The 21,474-nt window shown below is 29.2% G+C and overlaps 1 protein-coding gene across 1 annotated transcript in view; it reads left to right on the top strand.

The window, feature by feature from the left end:
• Positions 1-468: 468 nt before the first annotated feature.
• LOC101238393 (eukaryotic translation initiation factor 4E type 2) overlaps positions 469-21,474 on the top strand; it is a 145,719-nt gene continuing 124,713 nt past the window's right edge. The window contains exon 1 of the mRNA XM_065788084.1: positions 469-505. The gene's annotated coding sequence lies outside the window, so the exon portion shown is untranslated. The remainder of the gene's footprint in view (positions 506-21,474) is intronic.

Below are 21,474 nucleotides of genomic sequence, written 5' to 3'. Positions count from 1 at the left end.
GATGCTAATAGTTATTTCAAGCAAAATTATTTTTCATAATTGTGTTAATATTACATCTCAAAATTTACGTAAGTAGACATCATTATATTTTTGATTATCCATAAAGTCTAAAACCAGCTGCCACATCTCGGAAAAAAGTTACGCTTGGTATCTGTTGCGTGTTTAAAACCTTCTAAAACAAAACTACCGAAAACGCCAGGTAAAATATTAATGGTTTCGCCGTAACGGAAACGTAATAAAAGCACGCGACATTTAAATTTGACTTTAAAACCTCAAAAAATGCGTGTTAAACTCGGGTTAAACTGCTTGTAAAATAGAGCAAAAGTTATGGCGAATACTTCTGAAAGTGAAACTAGATGTATCAACAGGGTTATTGGAATCAGTAGTTTTTAAAAACACATTTTGTACGTGCGAGATTTTAATAAACGTGTTTTTGGTTTACGCCTGGATCGTGACAAACACGTGTCTACACATACTGTAACTTTTTAGTCCCTGTGTAATAAGTGGTAATAAATATTATTGATATTATGGCAGTTACACTTGTGGAAATTAAAAAAATGATAAAAGACTTGTTTACAAACTACATAGTAGAAACGGAAAAGCGCTAAAGCAACAAGAAAGCAACTTTATAAGTATCGTTAGTGCAAACACCAAAATCTTAAACGAAAGATTAGACAAAGTAGAAAAAAACATTTCAGAGAACGCTAAAGAAGTATCAACACTTGCAACAGAAGTTGAAGAAATAAAGGTTAGTCTAAATTTTCATGAGGAACTTATTGAAAAAAAAAACAACCATAATGAAATACAAAATAACAACACTGACATCAAAAAAATAAAAAATTAACAGTAAGCTAAGAGAAATTGAAGATAGAACAAAGAGGAACAATCTAAGAGTTGACGGAGTTAAAGAAGATGATAATGAAACCTGGCTGGAAAGCGAACAAAAAGTAAAAGAAATATTTAATGAGTACTTGGGTGTAGAAAATGTAAAAATTGAAAGAGCACATAGAGCTGGTATAAAAGGCGTAAAAGACAACAGAACAATTGTTCTGAAATTATTGGACTTTAAAGATAAGGAGGAAATTTTAAGAAATGCCTCAAAGTTAAAGGGAAGAAACATATATTTTAACGAAGATTACTGCATGAAGACGAATAAAATAAGAAAGAAATTGCGTGAAAAAATGAAAATTGAAAGGAAATCGGGAAAGTTATCAAGATAAAAACAAAAAATCTCCGGAGACGCATGCGCACTCTAAATGTCTGCTAGGTATCAAGATTAAACGACCGCGGATTACGACAGGGAATTTGTGTCTATTGAAATCATTAACAATGACTATAAAAATACCTTAATATCATGCTGTTATAAACCGCCACAAACATCAACAGAAATATTCTCAAATCATCTTCAAAATATTATTTTGAAAAGCTTCCAAGAGAAAAAAAAATTAATTATCCTAAGAGATTTTAATCTTAATGCTCTAAGTTATGAAAATAATAAAGAAACACAAAGTTTTTACAATAATTTATTTCGATTTGGTGTAATTCCTCTTATAAATAAACCAACCCGAATCACAAAAAATTCGGCAACACTAATAGATAACTTAAGATGATAGATAATAGATGTTTTAATTACTCCTTAAAGAAAGGAGTAATTAAAACATCTATATCGGATCACTTTCCGATATTTATTTCAATAAATACCTCAAATAAAATTAAGATAAATAAAAAAAACAATCACAAGGCGGCATTTTTCTTTGGATAGCCAGGTTAACTTTAAAAGTGAGTTAGCCAATATTGACTGGTCAGATTTAGAATCCTCAAATGATACCAATTTAATGTATAATACGTTTATAGATATTTTTTTATTTTTTTAAGATAAACACGTCCCCAAAGTAGTAAAAACAATTAAATTTAAAGACATAAATTCACCTTGGTTGAGTAAAGGTCTTAAAAAATCATCTAAGTGGAAACAACGATTATATATAAAGTACCTTAAAAAAAAAATGCAATAAAACAAAATCGGAATACAAGAATTATGCAAGTCTCTTTGAGAAAATTAAAAAAACCGTTAAAGCTAGTTATTATAATAAAATACTTGAAAAGTGTCAAACAGATTCTAGGAAACATGGCAATTATTAAATGAAGTTATTGGTAAACCAAAAATTAACAAACCGTGCTTTCCTAAAACTATAAAAATCAACCACAAAACAATTGATGATGAAAACGTCATTGCAAATGAGTTTAACAACTTCTGTTAATATAGGATCTAAACTTGCATCCCAAATTCCTAGTGTAAAAAAATCTTTTGATAAATATTTAGATCGTAATAAAAATGAATTGAATAACGAAAAACTAACCATGTCAGTAACCATAAGCGAGATCTCGTCTCGTTCTCGTTTCTCGTGAGAAATAGGAATTCTCGTGAGAAACGAGAAATAGAAAATTCTCGCGAGAAGTAGAACAAGACTTAAATATTATATTATTTTCCAAATTAAAAATTATTATAATTTACAAAATGCTTAATAATTTGTTTTTTTAATTAATTAATATTTTGACTCCGTGATTTTAATTAGATTCTTTAATTAGATTTTTTAAAAAAATATAATTAAAAAATATTAATTAGATTTTAAATATTTTTAATTAGATTTTAAATACAAAAACTTTTTGTATAAAATGGTGCAATTTCGACTTAATTTCATTAGTTTACCAGTGGAATTCAACTTGACACATATTGTTCATATTGAAAAGAAATATTCTTGCCTCATTTCAACGATCAAAAATATCGACAAGAAAAAACAAAATCTGGAGATATTTTCAAAAAACAAGTGACGGTGCTGAATGCAAGACGTGCAAAAAGTCTTTGAAAACAAAAGATGGAAACACAAGCGAACTTCATCGACACCTTGAAAAAAAACACAGTCAAGGTTACGTTGAGTATTCTGAAAAAACTGACGACTCTCTTCTTCCTCCTCCTAAGAAGAAACAACGAACCATGGTCGAAATGCTTGAAACAAAGTCCAAATATGACAAAGACAATTCCATTCAAAAACAGTTTGACTCTGCAATGCTGGATTACTTTTGCACTGATCTGGCATTCTTTTCAGCAATCGAAAGAAGAGGTTTCAAGAAATTGCTTGACATTGCAAACCCTAAACTGAGCCTTCATCACAGAACAACATATTCAAGAAAGCTTTCATTTCGGTCATGAGAAGTTCAAGCTGGAATAAAGAGCATAATAACGGAGATTACGCCAAATCTAAAAAGTGCTGCATTTACTTCTGACCTTAGGACTTCTAGAGCTCAGGACAGCTACATCTCTTAGACTTTTCATGCTATTGACGAAAATTGGAGACTACATCACTGGACACCCCATGTCCAACAGTTCCCAGGCAGACACACAGGTATCTTAATTGAAGGAAAACTGGATTCTTTCTTAGAAGAACTAAATTTGCCTGCTGATTTGCCAATGTACTGCGTGAACGACCAGGCAAGAAACATGAAACTTGCAGTCAAATTGTCAAAGCGCCTTGACCAATACTTGTGCAACAATCATATTTTGCAATGTGCAGTTCGAGACTCATTTGGAATGACTGCTGGAATGGATGATGCGTTGCAAACATGCAAAGATTTGGCTTCTTTAACTCACCAGTCAACAGTTGCAGCTGAGTTGCTTGAATCAAAATCAGACGCTCAAGGAATCAATTTTAGACAGTTACGCCAATCTGTTGACACAAGATGGAATAGTAAACTGGATTGCATGGCTTCTGTCCTACATCTAAAGAGTGCAATTATCAACTTATGTGCAAATGAAGATATTTTTTCTTCAAAGACCATCAGTGCATCACAGTGGAAATCAATGAGGGAGCAGTAGAAATTTCGGCACCACTTAAAGAAGCTACAGAAACGTGGTCGGCTGAGTCTATTCCAACAATTAACACTGTCACCGATTCTCTTTATTTAATCCATGACAAAATTGATCAATTTATTGAGACGGATGGAAAAAATGGCTACGGTGTCTTGTATGCAAAAAACTTGAAAAGCTGCATTGAGAAAAGATTTCCTCTTTGTCACACTGAAAACTTATTGAGTGCTGCAGCAAACTACTTAAATCCTGCTTTAAAGGGACTTCACTTGAAGCTCTTCAAAAAATTTCAAACAACAAAAGAATGGTTAGCCTCACAGGTTAAAGATTATGTTGAGTGCTAACCTATTGCCAGAGTCCTTTCAGCAGATTTGTCCCCTAATTCAAAACTGAAGCGCAAGTTAAACGTCAGACTTGAAACACAAGAGCCAACATCTGAACTGAATCCTATTTTGAGCGAAATGTGCCAGTATGAATATCTCCCTGATGCCAAAAAAGACTTTCCGATTCTTGATTGGTGGAAATTGCATTCAAGTACATTGCCAGAACTCTCTTCATTAGCTAGACAAATTTTAGCTATTCCAGCAATTTCAACTAAATCAGAGAGAGTTTTTAGCTCAGGTGGAAATGTTGTCCGATCATCCAGACACAACTTACACCCAGAAAAAGTAGAACAAATCATCTTAATCAGAGAAAACATTGTCTTGTTGGAAAAGTTTGGCAAAAAAATTCTGAATTAATATTTGAAAAAGTTGTTTACATTTGACATTACAAGTCATTTGTGTCTATTTGTCAAAACCATTTGTCAAAAGTTACATTAGGTGTATTCATAGATCTCTCTAAGGCTTCAGATACATACGCAAAATATTATTATCAAAGCTTAACATGGCATAAGGGTTAGAACAAAAAAATGGATAGAGAGCTACTTAGATAAACGTGTGCAATCTATATACTATGGAGATAATAAACTCTCTAATCCTTCTATATTAAAGTGTGGCGTTCCTCAGGGTTCAATACTTGGGCCTTTACTTTTTTTAATCTATGTTAACGATCTCTACCGGGCATCAAAAAGAATTTGAACTATATTGTTTACTGATAATAGCAACTTTTTTTATCTCCGGAAAAATTACAAACGAACTGTGCGTAGAAATAAATCAAGAATTAGAAAAAATTTCTGGATGGTTTAGGGCAAATAAACTTTCTAATAACTCAAGTAAAACAAAGTGTTCTTTAATTCATCCATCTTATAAAAAAAAAAGAAGTCGAATCTTCTGTTCCAAAATTGCTTATTGAAAATAGAGAAATAGGTAGGGATAATGTTACTAAATTTTTAGGTGTCTTTATTAACGTAAATCTAAATTGGAATAAACATATCGCCTATTTAGGTAGTAAAATATCTAAAAGTATCGGAATAATATACCGATCACGCCATTTATTGAAAAAGCCGCTACTGAAACAAATCTACTATAGCTTTGTTCAAAGTTATTTAAATTACGGTAATACTGCAAGGGGTAGTAGCTATAAAAGCAAACTAGAACCTCTCTATCGTAAACAGAAGCATGCTATACGAGTAATTAATTTTAAAAATAAAAAAGAACACACAAAGCCTCTTTTTGAACAGATGTCTTTACTAACATTGTTTGAACTAAATATATATAATGTTTTAAGTCTTATGTATAATAGTAAAATGCAAAAAACTCCTTCAATTTTCAAAATCTTTATAAACAAAAGCCAGAGTATAAATACCTGTTGCGCACAAATAGTACGCTTTTAGAGCCTTCATGCAAAACTAAGCTTGAGCAATTTAAAATTACTTATCGTGCACCTCATATCTGGAATAAGTTTTTCTTACTTAATCAAAATATTATTAACTTTGAAAACTTAAATGGCTTTAAAAAAACTATTAAAAAGAGTATTTTAAAGTATAAAAATTTACTTACTGATTTTTTCTAAATTTGTTCACTGCTAGCTTCTTATATAAACTCTTATTTTTTAATATACTTTAATAGATATTTCAAACATTGCGTTAGCAATAAACGTGGTAATATTAAGAAAAAGTAACGATATATGTTTGTATAATTGTTATCTTACATTTTATTACAATTATAATGTAACAATTTAACGTAAAAATTTTGTAAATATTTTTATTTTTATATAAATATATATATATATATATATATATATATATATATATATATATATATATCTATATATATATCTATATCTATATCTATATCTATATATATATATATATATATATATATATATATATATATATATATATATATATATATATATATATATATATATATATATAAACAGAATCGGACAAAACGAGTGCAACCAAATAATGCTAATTTAGTTTCTATATAAAAAAGTGCTGCATTTTTTCAATTTAGAGAAATAACTATGTAACTGTTGAGAGACAAAGTTCTTCAAGTTTTATTCATCACAAAGTTCATAATTTGTACACGAAAATTAATAAATTATTAAATTTCCTTCTGGACAAAACAAGTGCAACTCGATAAAATAATGACCAAGCTGTATTTCGCTATTAATATTTCGTGGCGAATCCTTTGCTGTCGATCACAACCTTGCATCTTTGAGGCATAGATTCGATCAGGTGATCAATGAAACTTTGTGGAATCGCTGCCCAGGCCTTTTGGATTTATTCAAACAGTTGATCCTTATTACGAACACCTTCACGATTATTTCAGCGGTTGACGATCTCCCACAGGTTTTCGATAGGGTTGAGATCCGGAGATTGAGGCGGCCAATCCATCACCGATAGGTGGTTGTCTTGAAACCACTGCTTGACTACTTTTGCAGTGTGTTTTGGATCGTTGTCTTGCTGAAAAACCCATTTTTTTGACATATTCCATTCAGCATGAGGTAACATAACATCTTTCAGGATATTTTTATACATGAAACGGTCCATTATTCCATCGTTTTGATGTATTGGACCTAGACCGCTAGCAGAAAAACACCTCCAGACCATTACATTGCCTCCACCATGCTTCACAGTCTTATGGCAGTAACGTAAATCGAGGCGTTTTCCGGCCGGTCGACGTACACGGCAAATGCCATCACTCCCAATGATGTTGAACTTCGATTCATCACTGAACAGAACAGCTCGCCATTTCTGCACATTCCAGTCAATATGAGATGAAGCAAAGAGGAGTCTTTTCTTCTGGTTTTTTAGTGAAATCAACGGTTTCTTTGCAGGGCGTCGAGAAAACAATCCGGCTTCAACAGCACGTCGTCTGATTGTTCGGTCCAATACAGACAGCTTTAATTGCTTTTGTATCTCGACTGATGATATCCAGGGATCCTTCTTGACGGATCTGACGATCATAGAATCCTCTCTAGAAGTGGTGGAACGCGGTCTTCTACCTTTGTTATCTGCTGCCAACTTCCTCGTCGAACGATATTTGGAACATAGTCTTGATACGGTCCATTTTTTCATGCGATATTTATCACTAATACTTTTTTGTGACATTCCACTTACGTAATCGCCAATAGTTTTCTTTCTTATTTCCAATCCAAGACTGTTGGGAACCATTTTTGCACTCGAAGTCATAAAAATAATAAAAATAAATAATCACGCTTCTCAAGGCTTACCGTGTTACATTTACCTTGTGATGATACAATAATGCTTTGTGGAACACAACGTCTTGGTTGGGTGTGGACTGTATTGATGTAATAAAACACTTGTTTTATTTCACTTCTTGTATTGATGTTCTTCGATAAAACACTTTGATAAAACTCATTTTGAAAAACTGTCTTGATAATACTGACTGATTGACTTCCATATACTGACTGAATTACATGTCAATTTACATGTCTCTTTTATAGTAAAATGAACCTGTGTGAACCTATTCTGGAAGATTCTAGATGCTTCTTTTTGGTGCTTCTGGAAGCTTCTGGATGCATCTGGATGCTTCTGAATGTTTCAGGATATTTCTGGATGCTACTGGATGCTTCCAGATGCTTCTTCTGGAAACTTCTGGAAGCTTCTGCATGCTTCTGGAAACTTCTGGAAACTTCTGGATACTTCCTTTAATTATTAAAAAACTTCCGTGACGTTGACACGGACCAGACTTAAGAAAATGAAACAAACCAAAAAAGTTGCACTTGTTTTGTCCGCTACAAAATGGCACTTGTCAACGAAATTCTGCCTGTGTGCTGTCACCTGTCAGCTGATTGCTCATGTCATGGCATGCTATGACTCCAGACTCCTGAACAGTTTGCTGTGGTAGTATAGTTCGTTTCGTTTTTAAGACATGTAAATTTAGGAACACTTTTTAGCATTGTTCGATGTTGGTTGCAAATGTTTTGTCCAATACTGTATATATATATATATATATATATATATATATATATATATATATATATATATATATATATATATATATATATATATATGTATATATATATATATATATATATATATATATATATATATATATATATATGTATATATATATATATATATATATATATATATATATATATATATATATATATATATATATATATATATGTATGTATGACAATGTAAAGCGGTTCTTGATGACCTTTTGGTCTTCTGCAAGTTTCCCGCGTTCTTCTTACAGTTCGTATTACAGAAGTTTGTTTATTATTTATGTTTGTGATTTTTTATATTTATATGTATATTCAATCTTAACGAATCTTTATTATGTAATCACAAAAATGTATACCATGGAACAAAAAAATAAATGTAAAAATAAAAAACAAAAAAGTAATTTTAAAATATTATTGCGTCAAGTGTTGTGACCAACACTAAAATTCGTAACTAACTAAACTAAAAAAACCTTAACTAAAACTAGCCGACTACCTTTTTAGCCCAACTAATACTAGTCGACTAACTTTTTAGTTAACTAAAATTAGCCGACTTATGTTTTAGTTAACTTAAATTAGTCGACTAACTTTTTAGTCTAAATAATACTAGCATTGGTGCCTATAGCCTATGGGGCGCCGCCTGGGACAGAAAACCAAGTCGGCGCCCCTAATTCTCAAAATTTCCCTATATTTTCAGTGAAGGACCTTTTTTTTTATAGATACCTTTTTTTCTTTGGCTCCCCTCGGACATCTGCCGCCTTAGACAAACTGTCCCTTTTGCCAAACTTGTCCCTTTAATAATTTATTTTATATTTTAATAATATATAAAATATATTATTAATATATTAATAAATATACAATATAATTAATTTATATAATATAGTTATTAATAACTATATTATGTAAATTAATTATATTATATATAATATACTTTTAACTAAATAAAAAGTCGACTTGTATTCAGGGCCGCCGAGAGGATGGGGGGGGGGGCGAAGGAACAGTTTGTCGCTGGCGGCAGATGTCCAAGGGGCGCCAAAGAAAAATAATTTTTTTCAAAAATTCTGATAGTAACGACATCATGAAATTTAAGTAAAATTCTATTAGAACTTTTGAAAAAAGTATGTTAATACATGATCATTATACCGCAAAATACCGCAAAAATAAAAAAGTATCAAAGTACTTTTTTTCGGTTCCAGAAATTTAACGAGACACCCCATCAATTAACTTTTAGTTCATTTATTTGGCCAATTTGACTTTTTTAGATAAGTCTGTCAGAAAATGTAGACCTTTACCGGCTTTTTAAAATTTGCAGACCAGCCGGTCAGCAAATTTTAAAAAGCGAGGACTATCATTTTCTTTTCCAGTCAGCAACAATTTTAATAACGCTCTTGACGTGATACCAACTTGCGCCGGCCGTGTAAGCTACAGAGGTGGTTACAACTAAAGCGCATGAGTTTAAAGGTTTCCTTTTCAGAGTTTTTCAAGAGAAATAGTTTTCAATTAATAATTAAATTATATGTAATAATAAAAATAATTATGTGAAACAAATTTATAAAAATAGATAGTTGAATTGAATTTTTAAAAGTTGTGTTTTGTGCCGGTACTATATTAGGATTTACTTTACATAACACCTCCAATCATTTTTTGATGTAAGAACTCGTTAATTAGTTAGTTTTACATTCTTAAAACGCTAATATATTCATTTTCGACAATTAGATTGTAAAATTTAGACAATTTAAGTTTTTTATTAAATTTATATTGTTTAATTAAATATCATGTTAAACTATTTGCTTTTATTTTTATTGTAAAAAATAAATTAACTAATTATGTATTCGGTATTTTGTGGCGGATTAATTATTAGATAAACTAAGCAGTTGACTAAGGTCTGCTTAAAAAAAAAGGTTCGTAATTTTAATCTGAAACAAATATATAAAATATCAAATATATACTGTATTAAGTTAAAAAGAAAAAAAAATAAATTAAATAGCATATATTAGTTAAATATTTTTGTTAGTAATATTGTTTAATATAGGTAATTTTTTGATTTAATTTAAGCAGAAAAAACGATTTATCAATTTAAAACTTACAAAAAAAAATTTAGTAGTTATATGCCTAAGTTTATTGGCTATGGTATGACATTTTCGTGGAGAAGGGGGCAATACTACCAAAAAAAGCAGATAATAAAAAAAGTCCTTTTGAAATGACCCTCAGTTATCATCAAATGAGACCCTCGAAGTATCTCTGCCTAAGGCCTGAAATGCTTTTAATCCGCCATTGATTCTGTATGAAATTATTTTTTATTAAAATATCAGCTGCTTTAACCAAGTTATTTTGCTAAAAAGCCGATTGTTATTTAATTCAGTAAAATAAAATTTGGGGCAATAGATGTACAGACAAAACATTTTAATTACCTATTTTTCACAAATTATATATGGTTTTTGGTGTTTCTGAAATTTAAAGGAATTTTAATGAATGTCTTTAAATTGATTTGATTGTGATAACTTCATTAAATTCTCAACGCAACAAATTTTATGGAATGTCCTTATTGAAACCTCAAAGTAATGATTTCCTGCTTTATACTATATAAATAGTTCTTCTAAACATTATCTATAAATTTATTTTAAGAAATTAAACTATTAAATTATGTCAAACAATAATACGTTTTCTCCAAATTATAACGGTGGCGAAACCAGTTTAAGTTTTTCATCCAGTCAAAAAGAAATTAAAATTGATACACAGTCCATTGAGGAAACTACTAAAGCGACATACGAATATTACTCAATTGAGAAGGAAACATCAAAATGGGTATGCAATGAATGTATTAATAACAGAACTAAATAGTACTCAAGTAAAACATCAAAAAGTATACTAGATTTCCATCTTGAACATGATCACGAAATTATATCGCCGAAAAAGAAACGAAACTTAAGTGGTTTGTCAAAAGAAAATAGGGATAAAATTGATAGAAGTCTTTTGATATTCATATATTAATCTACATATTGAACAAAATATTTTAAGACTCATATTATTGAACCACTGTGGACCGCAAAAGTATTCAACTATATAAGTGAAATCTTAACTAAAAAAAGTACTTTAAGTATATCATCATTTGAAATCAATTGACTTGACATCCTACGTTTGAAATAGTGTTGCAATAACTCATTTGAAAGATAATGTATGAATTAATTTAACTATGCAATAAAAGAAGAGGTTTCAAAATAATTAACTATTTTATGCTTCTTTGTAACACAAAAAATAATCTTGAATCTTTTTGAAAAGAAAAAACTTGATTTAAATCGACATCTTAAAATGCAAACCCATAACAATTATAAAAATATATATACATTTTATAAAAGCTGGATCTTTAAGATACAAAATGATGTGATTAAATGTCATGTTTGAATTTTTTTTTTTACTTTTGTCCGCCACATGGCCAGGATTGGCAGATTCTTTTCAGATGCGGTAGCCACATATATAAATATATATATAATGAAGCGAGCGTTAAAACAATAAGGATTGCTTTAATAGGCTACAAGTAAAAGTGCCTTTCATCAGAAATACCAGAAATTACGTGAATTATCTTAATTTACTATTTAATCTTTTACAGCAGCTTTGTAGAGTTTTGCGCATGCGCATAAGAGATATCGCGTTTTTATGTATTTTTTGGACTCAAAAAAAATTGTTAACGCATTAACTTATGCATTCCAAAGAACTTTGTTCGTTGTAGAACTTTTTTCAAAGTTCCTAAAACGCATCCTTTGTTATTTATTTGTTTAATGGTTCTTAATAGATTAAAAATGACGTAGTTTGTGTAAAAAATGGCCGGAATAGTCCGAGTATTTAAAAGAAAAGTAAAATATACCGAAAACAGTTATTCGATTGGGGCAAAAAGTTGTGATCATTTAATTGAAAACAACTTTGATTAAAATATTAACGCTATCATATTTTTTTTGGTATTGCACTATGTTTTCTGAGACGCGATTTTTTGGCATAAATTAATAACTTCAATTTAAAAACAAAATAGCTAATAATTTTTATTTCTCAAGATTGGCAATATGTTCAAAATATTTCATAACTAAATTTTATATGATTAAATATATATATATATATATATATATATATATATATATATATATATATATATATATATATATATATATATATATATACATACATATATATAATATAATATATAAATATATTTAATATATAGATATATTTTATTTATATCTGTTGTAAAAATTATCATTAGATGAATTCATATTCAAAAAATCAGTTAAATTTTAACTATAATTCATTATCCAATGTAATTAAATCTAAATAGTTTACGAAAATTAAGTCCTCGTCGGAAGTTGCATCGTCATAGTCGTCATCGCTTACACTACCATCTTCGCTTTCGCTATATTGATGTTGCGAGGAATTAGATGGCATTTCTGTTAGTAAACTTATTACCTCAGAAGGAAGAGGTAACTTAAGATGATTCTGAATTCTTCCACTTAAGTTAATACTGGATATGATAGGATCTGAGGTATCTAAGGCTCTATGAAAAATATCTTTTACATTTTTTTTCTGCTGGTTTTACGAGCATGAAATTGTCTATCTTGTTTAAAAACTTTATGCCTAGCTTCAGATTTTTCTTCACCAAAATAACCTATTGATAGTACTGTAGTTTCTACAATTTGTCTGCCATGTATTAAAACTTTATGTACAGTTGCAGGCATCGGATACCAAGGATATTTTGACATATAATGTTTTGCCGTATCAAAACAATATTTTTCAAATTTATCTAAATTAATTTGATACTCGGAAGAAATGCATATAAGAATAGTTTTAAATTTTTTTATTAATTCTTCATCCACGTTAGTTATTTCGGAAAATTTTTAACATTTTCAAATACTCGGCGTGCAGAATTGCCGTCGTTTGTACTTCCAAAACCACCTACTTTTGGTTTATCCGCGTGAAGGTGTAAATTTTTAAAGAACCGTTGTTGTATTTCTTTTTTTCTACATAAAAGAATTTTCTTTTTACTTGAACTTGCCAATTACATAAATCATATCTGTATGATATATGGACGATGCATTCAAAGTATCGTATCCAAGCATGCAGTGGACTAATGCCATACTGTAAAGTATTAGGTTTAGGCTTAAATAATTCTGCGGTTTTAAATTCCTGCACTTTAACAAAATCATTGAGAGTAGCTCCACATATAGGACAAGCTTGGTTTGATTTTGTTCCAGTTAATATATTTAAAATTTTGCCATCAATTAGCGTCATAAATAAAGTAAAGCTGATTTGAATTTTTTTATTATTTTAGAAATAAATTGTTATTGGCTCCAGCTTAATTATTTGCCCGTCAATATCTTGTTTTTCTTTTAAAATGTGTTCTGTGGATTCCTTTATGTATTCGACTTTTAAAGGTCTAGAAAACCGCACAGATTGAGGAGTGCGATTGTTCCATAAGATGTTATTATTTTCTGAGTTCAAACGAAGTGGTACAACAGTTATCACAAATAAATTTGAATCAGAATGACAACCAGCTGTATCAAATTTTTGTTTATAGGCAGAATGACCGGAACTGCCATCAAAACCATAACTAAATATCATATCGGCTATAATTTCGTTAGTATTAATGGATTCCATGTGCTGAAAAATCACTTCTTCTTGTAATTGTACAATACGTTTCACTGTATGCTCTAACAAATTCTTTAATGGTACTTGTGCAATGATATCGGAAATTGATATACCATTTGGTCTACATGCTGATTTACATTTCCAAATCTCTTTGTAATCTGGATACATTTTACATTTTTTGATAACAGCTCATTGTCTAATGTTTTGATACTGTTGTTTACTTAAATTAGAATTCAAAATTAATTCTAATGCTTCTTCGGCTGTATAACGCACTGTTTCTTTTTTGGGTGAAAATATATTTTTTTTAATTTTAGTTGGCCGAGATGGACTTGTGTTCAATTCTTTTAGAACTAATGCTAAATCACGTTTCTTTTGCTGACGTGCAGCCATACCAGCTGTTTGTAATATAAGAGATGTTTCGTGCAAGTTATCCCGGCATAACTCTGATGCTTCCAATCTCTTGGCCCGATCCGATTTTTCTGTATATGATAACCTTGGTCGTCCAGAAGATGTTGATGGAATTGATTGACTTGAAGATGTTGATGGAATTGCATCATCAGTAAATGTAATTTCTCTTTTTAACCAATCTGAATTTGTACTTTTAAATCGGCATATTGTTCTTTGGCAATCTGACCATTTTTGTTCAAAAGAATTGCACAAACGACATAATTTCTTTTGAATATCATTGCTAATAACTACTGTTTCATCACTTTCAACTATTTGAATGACGTGCTCAAAAACATTTGACTTTTTCTCATTTATATCTTTCTTTTCCAGCCATACATTCAATAAATCTTCGTATTTGAAACGGAACATCACTGCAAAAAAACAGATATATTTTTAATTGGGGCAATTAGGGGCAAGTTTTGAAAATTGGAATATATTCCTGAACATTACCAAAATTTAATCGTGTAAAAATATTTTTAGAGAAATACGGAGATTTTTTTAAAAGTCAAATCAAAGTTTTGAAAAATGTCAAGGAAGAAAAAATTCTATACACGCGCCAATTTCTTTTATATAATCAATATAATAATGCAGTATTTTAATTTAATTAAATACTTTTAAAAAGTATATACCAGTATAAAAATAATTTTCTTTACAGCAATCAAAAATGTTATTTATTTCAAAAGTTATGCATTATTAAACTAACAGCTCACTTAACTCACTGCAAACTAAGCTGAGATTAAAAATATCCACAATTTGAGTGCATACTAAAAACAAACTAGGCAATTAATTTAAAAATAGACCACGTTTATTATCACTTTGGTGGGTTTACTTTAAGGTACCATTAAAATAAAAATCTTTTTTAGAACTTAAAAAAATTGGGTTTCTGCCGAAAAATCGGGTCTCAGAAACCATAGTGCATTGTTGTGAAACTTTCTCATAGAGGTGTGGTATTGAAAATAATAGTTTCAATTTTAAAAAAGAAACCTTGCAACTCACCATTGCAATAAGATAGGGGAGTGTACTTATGATGTGCGATTATTATTGCACACTACCTATGGAACGCGGTACATAAAAAAATAAACAAGTTAGACGGTAAATAATTGTACCAAATTTAATTTAATTGTTTACATGGCGTCTTTTATACATTCCGCGCCGATTGGGTGTTTTTAAACAGTTGCAGCAACCTCATGGGCATTTATCTCCGAGCTGGGGAAAAATACAAATATTCAAACTTAGTTTAAAACGATTTATTTTAACAACAATTTTATTTGACTAGAATTTTATTTGAACTAAAAAGTTAGTCGGGTAGTTTTAGATAACTAAAAAGTTAGTTGACCAGTTTTAGATAACTAAAAAGATAGTCGACTAATTTTAGTTAACTGAAAAGTTAGTCGACTAATTTTAGCTAACTGAAAAGTTAGTCGACTAATTTTAGTTAGACTAAAACTAACCTTAACTCCCACCCACCCCTTATTGCGTTTATAAGGTACTTTGTTGACCAGAACTTAATTCCATTATTTCTTAGAAAAAGTCTCCGAAAAAATATATAGCGAGAATTTCTTTTTAATAAAATCTCTCAAAAATTACGATCACTTTAGATTACATTAGAACAAATAAGTATAAGTATTGTGATTTGCATTTTTGTTAAATATTTTACTTTTTAATTTTTTTTGAAAAAAAAATAAAGCTAAATGTTGTTGTTTACATTATTTAAAAACTAAATGATGTTGTTTACATGATTTAAAAGTGTGAAAATTTAATTTTTAATTTGTTTTAAAAGTGTGTCTGGTTTAATGTTCTTGCTTTGGAAATGGATCTGTATTTTGAAATTTTATTCTTTATTAACAACCACTCTAACCAAAATGAAATTTATTTCTGGAAAAGACTAACTGGAATATTTTTGTCTGGAAAGGACTAATTTAAATTAGCCTGTTCCAGACAAATAGTTCTTAAAAAATAAACAAATAAAATAATTTTTTTAACTTGGTTAGAGTGCTTGTTAACAACGACCACGCTGAATAATAGAAATAAAAGCAGCAACATTGCTACAATTATGTCCGGCCCATTTACGGTAAATTATATCAGGACCGCTGACCTATTTCCTCCTGACCAACAAGATGAATAATAAAACAAGTGAATAAACAAACAAAAAATTTCTTTTCAAAGCTTGTAAAAAGTATTTATTTCAAAATTTGTTTTTTCATTAAGTTGGTTTATTATTTTTCAACAAAATATTATTGGTTACCTGATTTATTATTTTTAAACAAACTTTAAAGAAAAAAAAAAGTTTGAGAAAAAAAGTTATGATACGGCCCCCACCCTTACCTAGGAAACAATTTTAAGAATTGATTTTAAGAATTAATTAACTTTTCGAAATTGATTTAACTTTTAAAAAAACTATAAAAAAGCTTTATTGTTTTTGATGGGTACAAGTCCATTAAAAAAATCAAGTCAAACCTGCTTTGAAAATATTTTAAGATGAAAGGCTGTCCTTAATTAATTTATACTAAACCAATATTTGATTCAATTAAAAAGTTTTAACCAATATCAAAAGGATCCATTCTTCACAAATTAGAAAAAAGATACCGAACCTTGATCTTATAAACTTTTCCATTATTTTAGTTTGATTGGTGGTATAACTATTTTACAAGTAAAAACTACAACTTTAACTTTTGGTCAATTGGCTCAAAAGCTGTTGCAGATATTGATTCTATTCTTCTAGACATTGAATCATCAACAGTAGAATAAAAATTTATAATATCAAAAATATTATTCAGTTAAACAATGGAATGAATTTCTTTCGGTTGGAAGTAATAAGACAGAAATGGTTAAATTTCTTGTTAATGAAGGTTAAAATAATTAATTATTTCAAATAGAAAACGCGGCAAAAAAAAACGTTTTCACGAATTTTAAATTTCTATAAAATATTCACTGTAAACATGGTAGTTTCAAAGTTTAATACTTTAATATTAAAAGTGTTAATTATAAAGTTTAATATTTAATGTAGCAAAAGTAAACTTTGTTTCTACCCCTACAAAATCTTTTTCAAGTTTAATTCATTAAACGTCATTTTTAGTTTACTGCCATTTAATGTCATTAAATTTAAGTTAATGCAGTTAATTAATACTAAATATAAAAAGTGTATATCTATTGACATCCAGTTTAAAAAGAAAAGTTGTTAACAAGGCAATTTTTCGATAAGGGGTGAGGGGTGTTCCAACCCCCCCAAAGAAGATGATTTTCAAATTATAGTCGGTTTTTTTTACGAATTTAGTCAGCTAGTCAGGATTTGACACAAATCAGTCGGGTAAATTTTAGTTTTGAGGACCTTTTTTTTATATACATATATGTAAGAAACCAGTCGTTACTTTTTAAAGATTCACCCCCTCTCATTTCATTAGTAGAATCGCCTCTGATTGTTAATCGTCACTAAATGTATAAAAGGATTCAAGTTGGCTACAATAAAGACAGGTTGCGTACTAATATTCTTGTCAATAAAACCAATTTTTATAAGTATTATTTTTATATATAAGTATCAGATAACCCTTGATTGAAGTGTAAGTTCAATTTTTGGCTAAAATATAGTATCAGATTAAGGTTCGCCATTGTCAAATTCGTTTAATCGAAAAACAGCGTTAAATTCAATTTTGATGTTAATACTTATATTTAAAAATGTATCCAAAATTGGGCACAATTCTAAAAAACCACTTAGCTTAAAAAAGTGGTAATTTAACACCTGTTTCTGGTTTTACAAATAATAATGGTTTAAAAAATGTTATATTACATGGTGCCCAAAAAAATTTCAAAAATTAGCAACTTAAAGTAAAGAGCACATAAATTGAAGTCATGCTTTAATACAAATGAAACTTAAAATCAGATACTACTTAGTTCTAATCTTATGGAGCGCTTACAATTTGCATTTTAATAAACTTGTTTATTGAAATAAAAGTTTGATGGTTTACCTCTAATTTATTTTTGTGATTCACATTTATTAAGCTTTATTTTTTCTATATTTTTTAAATATCTTCGAAAATAACATTTCGCGAGGTTAGAGTTATCTCTATAGATCAAAAAATTTGAAATAGATCAATTTTTTTTCTTTTTTTGGATAAACATAACAATTAGAACATGCTCTCAATTGCAGTATGTACAACTTCTACTGAGAGAAGCTTCTCAAAGTTAAAACTGATTAAGACCGACTTAAGAAGCACGATGAGCCAAATGAAAGACTATCTGTCTAATCTATTTTGTCCATTGAAGTTGAAATAGCAGTGGGTGTTAGTTATGACACAATTTTAACAAGATTCAGCGAGGCTTAAAGCCGTAAAGTTCGTCTTTTTAAATTTGTGTTATTAATTCATATCGTAATTAATAATAAAACTTATATGCTCCTCCTAAATTTTTAAATCTAAATCTTTAAACTTATAATGAAACCTAATATTTAAATATTAAAAACAAATAAGTGTGAATACCTATATAAAAATTAAGTGTAAAATAAATATTTTTAAAATAACTAACAATAACAGCGCTGACTTGTGTTTATAACTTTCAAAAAAATATAGTGCTCAATAAAAATTTAAGCCCGGAGATTCGGTGTAATCAAGGTTTGTTTTTATTAGTTTTTTTTTTTTACATAAAGGGGCCTCGCAAAGCTAATTTCGCCGACATTCACGATTTGCCTAGCGCCGCCGCTGGTTATGATAATATAATTGTATTGTATATAATGAAATGTATTTATACACTATAAAAATAATGAAAAGTACTCATGAAATGAGTAAATTGACAAAAATTTTATACAACTTTTTACCACATATTTACAAAATGATAATGGCGATTTGTTTTTATTTCAAGTTTGCTTTCAAGGCTGGTTTAACCGAACTTCAAATAACGACTTGAAATCTGGTTTTTCAAGAACGAATTCATTCCAAGTTTGTTTCTTGCATTTCACGTTAGTCTTAGTTTCTTGCATTACTTCAGATTTGAAATAAAACTTGAAACTTCAAGTTCGCTTCTTTTGGATTTTTGCTTTCTCAAGTAGGCTTTTCAAGTCTAACTTGAAAACTGCTAGTTTTCAAGTATAGCTTGAGTTCAAGTTCACTCTTTGCATTTGTTCAAGTCAGGGGGGGATCCAGCATTTTTTGGACTTTGAGATAGCTAACTTCCAGACATGGAACAAACTCCAAATATTTATATGTTTATACTTATGTCAAATAAGGATGCTTTGCAAAAAATTGAAATGATTGGAGCCTGGGAACAAAAAAAACCTAAAATTTTTGCCCCCCTCCCCTACCATAGACGTGAGAGCAACAAGTTGATGAAACATTATTTGTACTATATTCATCGAGAAATTTTAAATTTTATAGTACAATATTTTAGACCCCCCTCAATTTGAGGGGGTTGCAAGTTTTATATGGTCATAATTTTTAAACGCTGAGAAATTATATTATAAATTTTAAGTTCGCTTCTTGCATTCCAGCCTAGAAATCTTTGCAACGTTTTTTTGCGTGTTACACAACTTTATGTTAAAATTTATGCAATTTAAATTTTGATTGGATAACTTTGAATTAAAATGAATGAAAGTTGCGTTTAAACAAAAATAAGTCTCATCAAGTGTAAACATTTGTTTTGTTTTACTTTGCTAGAAAATACTTTGCTACTAACTTTGTTAACTGAATACCGATTAAAACGAAAAATATTGCAACAAGAAGTAACAAACTAATAAATTAATAAATTAAAAACTAGTAAACAAATAAATCATAATTAATAAACTTCTTTAGAAACCTCTCAATAATAGAAGAATTTTATCATACAAAATTGCCTTTACTCAGGGTTGTTTTTGTACTTGTCTTTAATAAAGTCAACAATAAATTATATTTACGGAAATTTTTATTAAATAAGATTGACTGCTCAGTAGTCATAGAAGCAGTTTGTATATATATATCAAAAAATTTGGATGATTGTATCATTCTTGCAAATAGTTCAAGAAAGATAGCAAAAATTAGCTATCTTTCTTGAACAGAAAATAAGAAAGTATTATGGGTTTGGAGAAAGGATACAATATTGGATTAACTGCTGCATTACGTTTTTAATCAGGTTTTTGCAATTTATAAAATATTTTCAAATAACATTGAACTTAAAAAAAAGCGTCAGTGTGGCACTTATCAAAGCAATCGGCTTCGGAAATACCGTCAATTACAAAAATTTCTTGTGGTAATATACTTAAATATCCAAATCATTGTGATATCAAGATTTAGGTAATTTAGAAATATTTCGGAAAAGTGTCTCATTGTTAAAAAATTTAAAAATATAAAAACCAGTGGCAGAAACAACTGAGACAGAGCGGGTTAGCAAAAAAACAAACTGTTAGCTTTACATTAGGCGTCGAAGAGATATTATATCTTAGCTTGTTTGAAATTACAAGGCAGCCCATTTACTTGCGAATCAGATGAAATAAATATAGTGAAAAGCGAAAGATATGTTAAATGTCAAAAAACAATTGCTGAATGAGATGTTTATTTTAGTAATAATAATAAAAAAAGTAAATCATTGCAGTAAAGATCCACTTTATTTAAAATCATAATTATTGATAAAAAAAACGTTGTCTTATGTCTACAGAAGAATAAGTTAGTAATCTAAAGTTTTTACTTAACTTGGATAGTCTTCACAACCATCCACCATCACCTACGATAACTATTAGTTTTTTAGTTGTTAAGGTGCTTCAAGAAGGATTATTTGCTTGATTAATTGCTTATCGCAAAGCACCATGTAAGAGCAATTTAACTCGGAAACTTATACATCCTTCCTTACCAATGTTGTTTATCTGTTCAGAGCCAACATTGAAATTCAGACCTCTTGATTCTGAGAAAGAACTCAAATCACTGCACCATGGTTGCGATTAAGTTATTTCGCATTTTCACTAGTAGTTGTTACAATTTGTTCCACATATGGAGTAATTCCATGTATAATACCTAATTTCTTGTTGTATTTATAACTACACATACTGATTACGTATTTTATTGATAAAACAAATTCTACTTTGATTATAATAATGATTTCATTTAATTCAACAATTGATTGTTTTATCAAAATAACCACTTTTATTGAAATTGTAGGAAAAATATTTATAATGAAAAAAAGTGTTAAGTAATTCGAAATCACCATAAAAAATTAAT

The sequence above is a fragment of the Hydra vulgaris genome, chromosome 01, assembly GCF_038396675.1.
Source record: "Hydra vulgaris chromosome 01, alternate assembly HydraT2T_AEP".
NCBI lineage: Eukaryota > Metazoa > Cnidaria > Hydrozoa > Anthoathecata > Hydridae > Hydra > Hydra vulgaris.
This window is presented reverse-complemented; position numbering and strand designations above follow the sequence as displayed.